This window comes from Balaenoptera acutorostrata, chromosome 11, assembly GCF_949987535.1.
Source record: "Balaenoptera acutorostrata chromosome 11, mBalAcu1.1, whole genome shotgun sequence".
Lineage (NCBI taxonomy): Eukaryota > Metazoa > Chordata > Mammalia > Artiodactyla > Balaenopteridae > Balaenoptera > Balaenoptera acutorostrata.
This window is the reverse complement of record NC_080074.1, coordinates 43,533,924-43,541,488: the sequence shown is the minus strand read 5'-3', so window position 1 is coordinate 43,541,488 and position 7,565 is coordinate 43,533,924. Positions and strand designations below refer to the sequence as shown.

The 7,565-nt window shown below is 37.5% G+C and overlaps 1 pseudogene; it reads right to left on the bottom strand.

Annotated features, from left to right (window-relative positions):
- Positions 1–1,251: 1,251 nt before the first annotated feature.
- LOC103004113 (transcription initiation factor IIA subunit 2-like) lies at positions 1,252–1,613 on the bottom strand (annotated as a pseudogene).
- Between the last annotated feature and the right edge of the window lie 5,952 nt (positions 1,614–7,565).

The window sequence follows — 7,565 nt, the reverse complement described above, 5'->3', positions numbered from 1 at the left end:
CAAGAGAAGCCACCGCAGTGAGAAGCCCTCGCACCGCAACGAAGAGTAGCCCCCGCTCGCCGCAACTAGAGAAAGCCCACGCGCAGCAACAAAGACCCAACACGGCCAAAAATTAAAATTAATTAATTAACTAATTAATTAATTAATTAAATTGAAGACATGATTTAGAAAAGACTTAAAAAAAGAAAGTGAAAAAAGAATTAAAGACTAAGTCAGCTTACAAATAAAATTCTTATTAATGATAATCTCAAATACTGAGTGAGTTTACCACTGGCCACACACTAAGTCATGTGCTTTACATAAATTCTCATGTCACCATCATAGTAGTCCTGTGATCCAGGTATTACTAGGATTCCCATTTACAGGTGAGGAAACAGGGTAAGAGGTTAAATGACTTTTCCAAGGCTACCAGCTAATATGAAACCAGTCCAGGTCTAGCTGACTCTAAAGCACATGCTTCTAATCCGTACTCTAAACTGCTTTACTAAACCCCGGGAAGGCAGGAAGGGAGTAAGTGAAGCCCCATGTAGACAGACTTGAGCTACTAGTGATGAAGGATCTGAGACTTTGAGGAGTTAGGATTGTAAGGTAGAAGAAATTTTTATAGTATCTCTCTGGTCTCTGCTCTCACATTCATGTAATTCATATTTTCAACAGAGAAAGGAAAGGCTGCGTCAGGGACACGTTAAGGGCAGGGAAAAAAAAAGGAAAACCGACAACAACAACAAACTTCCAGAGATCATTTAGGCCACTGCCTATCAGAAAACAGAAAAGGGAGGAACTCCTAAAGTCCTTGAGTCCCTATTTCCCTGTGAATGAAAGAGACTAGTATGTAAATAAGAGCTTTGCATAAGCCAGACATTCTTTCAAGTCCAGTTTATCTACCTTATGAGTCACTTCCTTTTTAAAGCAGGAATTAAAAGAGATAGAGGCATATAATCATTACCTAGCACAAACTCTTTTTTTTTTTGAGTTTTAAAATGAATTTATTAAAGAATGGTCTTAGGAAGGCCACATTGTTTGATTTGTCGTAAAAAGAAGTTCTGTTTCTTCATGCTGTATAATAAAGGTAATGTAAGAAGGTACAGAGTTATAAACTTCTTTCTACTGGAATTCTCTGATAGTACGGTACAGTGCAGTCACTTCTGCAATGCTAGAATAAATTTTTAAAAAGTCTCTTCTATGCTTCTCTTCAAAAAGCGATGAACAATAACAGGATGGCATTAAAAAGCCTTTTTTTTTTCCTATTCATTATGTAGTATTGGAGCCAGTATTTTTACCATCACAGGCTACAATTTTCACTTTATCCACTTTAATAAGTTCTGTCACCTCTCCGAATTCAACATCATTCAATACAAAAGTCCACACATCATCACAGAATCTGTTACGTATTTAAAGAGCCCCTGAAGTTGACTCTGTTCCTGACCCTCTGTGCCCATGCTGAATTTACAGCCTTATCAAACTGAAGTAGAACTTGAAGGGCAAGTTGGGGGGTAATCTGTTGAGACTGTATAAGCTCATCGAGGCTCTCCTGAAGACTGTTTCCCAAAGTGGTATTTCTGTACAACTGATATGCCATGGCTTAGGAGGGAGAAATTCTTTTTCTTATTCAGGCTTGCACTGATATGTCAAGTCACTGATCCACACAATCTTAATAGACCTTTTCTTCTCATTCAGGTAGCAAAAAGGTAAAGGGCTCCTCCTTGGACAAAACGACAACATCATTTTGCATATACTGTACACACAGCCTGACCAGTTCCTATCCTCATTGGCAGAGAGAAATGAACAAGTAAGATAAACAGGCAGATGAGATGATAGAAGAGGCCACAGCCGGTTAACCTGCCACTTACAAAGGAATCTGAATAACAAGAAGCCTTTGACTGACTCATGAAAGGTTTATCTCCTCCAAAAGGAAGTTTAACCCCACGTTATCCACTAGAGCAAAGATGCTCATCAACCTTTGGAGGAAGTCTCAGAGTAGCCTAATGCCAGAAAAAAGGAAAAGGAAACAGCCACCCCTTCATTCACAGATAAAGGCTCCGCCTTGACCTTTCAACTGAAAAACAAATACAGTTGTATTCTGTGATGGCACAAAAAGTAAACAGGAAAGCGACTGGCCTCTTTCCCACCTTAATGCCTACTGTAGATCTTGTCCCATCCCTGCAGTATATTTATCAGAGAAGACTTTTTGGGGGGGGGGGGATTAAAGATTCAATTTGAAGATTGAAGCAGGGAGGAAGGAAGCAAAGTTAAGTAGAAACTGAAGCACATTCCCATTGCCTCGGGAATTCCAGAACCCTAATCCATCCTTCCTATATACCCCGCACGTGAAAATGTGTCCAGAAAAGCCTTAGATTCACCCAGTTCCGCCAGCATCCACATTTACTAACATGCAAAGCTAATAAGAGCCACCAGCACCAACGTTTAGAGGTCTTGGGATGCCCTACATAATACAACAAAATTCTATTGGGCATCTACCATGTGCTAAGCACTGCGCTGGGTGCCAAGGTTACAATAATAAGCAAAATAGATAATTTTTCTGTTCTCAGGGATCTGTGGTCCAATGGGAGAGGCTGACAAGTTAACTATTGGTTCCAATGCAGCATATGCTAAGTGCTATAATTGCGGGGTGGGAGAACAGGTTCCTACGGCAGCTCAAGAGGGAAGGGGGTCTTCTCAGGGGACATAATATCCAAGCTGAAACCTAAAGGATGAGTAGGAATAAAGAAAGGATTTCAGGGAAGGGAATATGCAGGAGAAAGAGGAAGCTTTGCCTGGGTACACAGAGAACTTGGAATGCCTCAGATCCACCCCATAAAAGAAACAAAACCCATGTCAACTAAGAACAAGGTGTTTTCCTCTTCTAGTGTTTCATCAATTAATCCTCCTTGTGCTTTATGAGAAAAACCCTAGCCTTTGCTCTCTAAACAGGAATTTTCCCTCACTTTGCTTATCAGGTAATTTGTGAGCCTGAAGTCGACAGCCCTTGAGTAATTAGATTTCAGAGTATTGGGAAGGTTTCTCCATCCTTAAAATTCTTCCTGACTTATTTAATGTTTCTGAATGTACTGTTAGGACTAGATAGGTGATTATTACACACACAAAATGAATGTAAAAGTACATACATAGGAACAATTATGAAAATAATAACAGCTAACATTTATTACATGCATACTCAGCACCAGCCACTTTTTCTAAGTTCTTTATGCACATTAAGTCGATTAATTCACACAATAGTAAATTCTACTGATATCTCTAGTTTGCAGGTAGGTTAACTGAGGCACAAAACGTTTAAGCAACGTATCCAAGGTCGTACAGCTATCAAGTGTAGAGTCAGGATTTGAACTCAGACAGTCTGACTCCAGGGTCCATGAGTTTATCTGCAATGCTAGTCAGTCAGGGCGAAGATGGAAACAAACTTTGCCTCCCAGTTCTTTCTACCTCTGGCCAGTTCTGTGTGGGCCAGAGCTGAGCTGCAAACCTTTCTACCAGGTATACCAAGCAACACAAACTATCCGCGGTTCCACCTGTTAAATCCTAAGGCTGAAAACTTCTGAAATGTCCAGACTCCTCCCCAGATGCTTTGAGCTATGTTACTTCTGTTGGGAGCCCCTATATTCTTTCACAGAAGAGAGCAATTTCTGGTCATTTGGGACTGTTACTTCAGGATGACCGTGATTACATTCATCAAGTCTCTGACACTGAGCTTGCTAAAGGTGCCTTTTCTGAGGAAAACTCAAAACAATCTTAAGCCATTCCTAAGTCTTTACCTGAGGGATTAAGCTGGCTAGTTCTACTGTGGGAAAGTCATCTTTAAATAATTTGTGTACCACACAAAGAATGACTTCAAGAAAATGTTGTAAAAAATTTTTTCTTTCCTTTAGTAAAAAGTGTTCTAAGTTGAAGATTTATCTGCCTACCCACAGGAAAATGGAGCCAGCTTATTTTTTTTAAAGGTACCAGTTACAGGCCATATGATTCGACATGAACAAAATACTGAAACATCTAAAGGGATGAGAACTATAATTTATCCATATCATTATTTTTCTATTTAGAATTTAGTGTCGTTTCATTAATTAGAAAAATGAATTTGGGGGAAAGGTTTTAAGAATACTTATCAGTTTGGTTTTGGCTGCAAGTAACAGAAACCCTCCTCCTCAAAGTTGCTGAACAAAAGAGAAACAGGGGCATCTTTGGCTGTTGGTAGAATCTAGCTTTGTGGATTAACTTTGAGCCCTTACGGGTCTTTATTATTTTCTGTATATTCAGCTAGGAATATATATTGCTGTTAAATTTTTTTTTTTCCCCCTAATAGTAGTTGTCAAAAACAAAAACAAAACCTGACCAACTTTCTTGAGTCCTAGGAGTCAACAGTTCTCAGATCATCATTTCTATTTTTCCCAAATAGATCAAAGCTGGATGAGAAGCCTCAGTAAAGAACTATGTAAACATTGCTTGTTTAAGATAACCAAGCCTCTCAGCTAACATTTGATAACCCCTGCAGAACTAGTAGAACTTTCTTGTAGCCATAAGCAGCCCTAAAGGCAGGTAGAGAAACCATTATCAATGGGTTTTATGTAGCCCCTATTCTGAAGACCAAGAGAACAGCAAAACCCCGGGGGTGGGTGGTGGTAGGAACGATTCTAGAAACTGGTTTCGACAATTTCAAACCCCAATTTTTTTTAATTTTAAGATTTATCTTAAGATAAATTTAAGATATTTCATTAAGATCAAAGGTTTTTCATTATACTTATTTACAGTTCCTTACTAGTCAAAAAGGAAACAAATAATAAACATCTTTATCTTTAGGGAGCTTTTAACAACAGTTTAAAACAGTTTTGTAAATCTGTTTGTCCATTTTAAATTGTTACCAGTTAGATGCCTGAAAACTTACAATACCAGGGATGTCAGCCTTAAAAATACCAGTAACTGCCATATTGGTTAGTAAAGTAATGTTAAAAATATATATATATCTCAATTCTATGTTTTTACTTTTTTAACCAACTCTAATTTGTCATTCATAGAAGTACATATAGAGTTTCCCTCTTGCGCTTAGATTTTTAATATGTACATTCTCTCTTCTTTCAAATACTGGTTGATACTCCATTGGAAACAAGTTGCTGAAGGAACTAGTACAATGAGGGGCATAATGCTTACCCCAACTTTTTTTTTCTTATCCCAACTTTAAACAAAGGCCACGCCACACACAAAATAGATTGGGGAGCAAAAGTGGTGAATACCACTTTCTAAGCCAAACTCAATCCACTTGTTACTTTCTATCATTACCCACTGCCCTCAATAAGAAAAAACTTCCTGGCAGTCCATTTATGCATCTAAGCAAGAACTGAAGGACTTAACTGCAGAATGAGTATTCTAAAGAAATATATATTTCTATGTTTATAAAAATTGTTCTGACTTTAAATATTGAAACATTAAGATAAACATTTGAAGCTCATTTGTCATGAGTTTTATTTCTAGCTTCCAGACAATTTCATATAACAAGTACAAATGTATTTCCTTTCTGGGTATCAGGTACTTATTTCTATAAAGAGATCTTACCTGTCTGAACGGAAGAGACAGAATTGCTACAGTCCCAGATCTGTGTCTCTGCTGCATTTAAAGTGGCACAGTTTCTCATGCCTGTTTTTCTTTATAAGCAATTAAAATTATTTGAGATCATTCTGCATCCCCTAAATTTCAAAGGTGCAACTGTATATCACACCAAAAAGTAGTTAAATTCAAGTGGCTCATTATTCAAGGATGAGAGTTCAAATCCATTCAGGCAATGAACAACCAATTCTGGCTGCATTCAACTGTTTATGGTTTAGGTTATTTTCTTTTTTAAAGAGCTGATTTTCCTCTCAAACCAATTCAGTCTTTCTTCCGCAAACCGTTCATAGGGTAGATAAAACTTTTAACACAAAAGCCAGCAAAAATTGTATATGTACAAGGTCTGCTTATTGACAATCAGTATTGAACCACATTAAACACTGATTTTTCTTCCATTTAGATAAAATTCTTAGATTACTGTGATGAAGTCTCATTCGTTCTAACTTCCTTTACGAACGAGGACAGCCTTTGTACACTGACTGACATAAGGAAATAGTTTTGTTGGTGGTTTACAAATGCTTTTGAAGAATACAGGTGGGATTACACATGACGCCTCCACCAAAATAAATGTTGGTAAAATCATGACTCCATTCAGCATTAATCAAAGCGCAGTAGGGAAGTTACTGTGAGAAACCTTACTTAGTAAACAATAAGAGATCAAATTCCACTGTCAAAGAGCAACTTTTAAATAGTTAAAACATGATTCATACAAACATAGAATGAACACGTGTTAACTCATATTCAACTCATTGATGGGGGAACCAGTGGAATGCCAAAGCTGGTTCCCAGGGCTTTTGAGAACCTGTGTGTTTGTAGAAATTTGTTAAAAGAGAATGTCTGAACAAAATTGCTACGTTAAATACAAAACTGGTTAATGTCCTACTGGATAATCTTTGGAGATATCTTTCTACCAGACATAAATCTACAAATCAACATATAACCCCATGCAGTCTAGGCCTTGTTGGTAGTAAATTGTGTGTTAAACAAAAGGTACTTTTCCTTGGTTAATTATATAATCCTTGGTGGCCTTTTAAACATTTCCCCAGTGTAACATTGATGGGACATGCTGTCCTCTTTTTCCCTTATTTCCAAGTTTGCGATTATTTTTCTTGCCACCTCTGAAGTTGTGCTTGAAAAAATAAAAATGAGATTCTAGCACTACATCATTAAGAGCCATTATTGAAAAGTAATTCCCAAATCTGGAAACACAAAATTTCTGGAAATGAAATTTAACTTCGTTTCTTCAGCTCTGGTTTGAAACAATGATTCTCCATCTCGTGAGTCACTGTTTGCCTCCCTTTCTTCTCTCCCTATTCTAGTAAAGACCTGAAAATTTCCTGGCAAAGCCATCTGGTTCTCCCCTCTGCACACTGGCACAAATTACACAAACTGCTTTCCTATTTTAGAAGAAATACCACATTCTGCCACACTAACATCCAACAACTTTCACCCAAGAGAAAAATGCTTCTTTTAAGTGAACACGAGTCCTCACCCTTTTGTTCTTTCTATGCGTTAATGGTCAGCCAACTACCTCTGTTAGTAGCCATTCTCCTTTGATTAGAAAGCCAATACTATTCTCCAAACAAAATGATCACCATGCCTTTAATGTCCTCCTATCTTATTTTCCAACTCCAAATTCTTTTAGGGGTCCCTTTTAACCTTTCCTGAACCTGACAGATTAAAATGCTCTCCTAAAACTCCAACAGATATTGAACCAAGGACCAAGTATTCCCACAAATACTGAAAGAAATGAGATTACATTTCCTTTGCCTATTCCCACCTCCTCTCAGAGTAAAGGATTTGACTTTAGTAGTAAACAGATTGAACATAGGTAAAAGATGCAAAGACTCAGAAGAGGATTTAAATGAAAAACACATGATGATATCACGCATAGGCAGAATCTAAAAAAAAAAAAGATACAATTGAACTTATTCACAAAATGGAAACAGACTCAC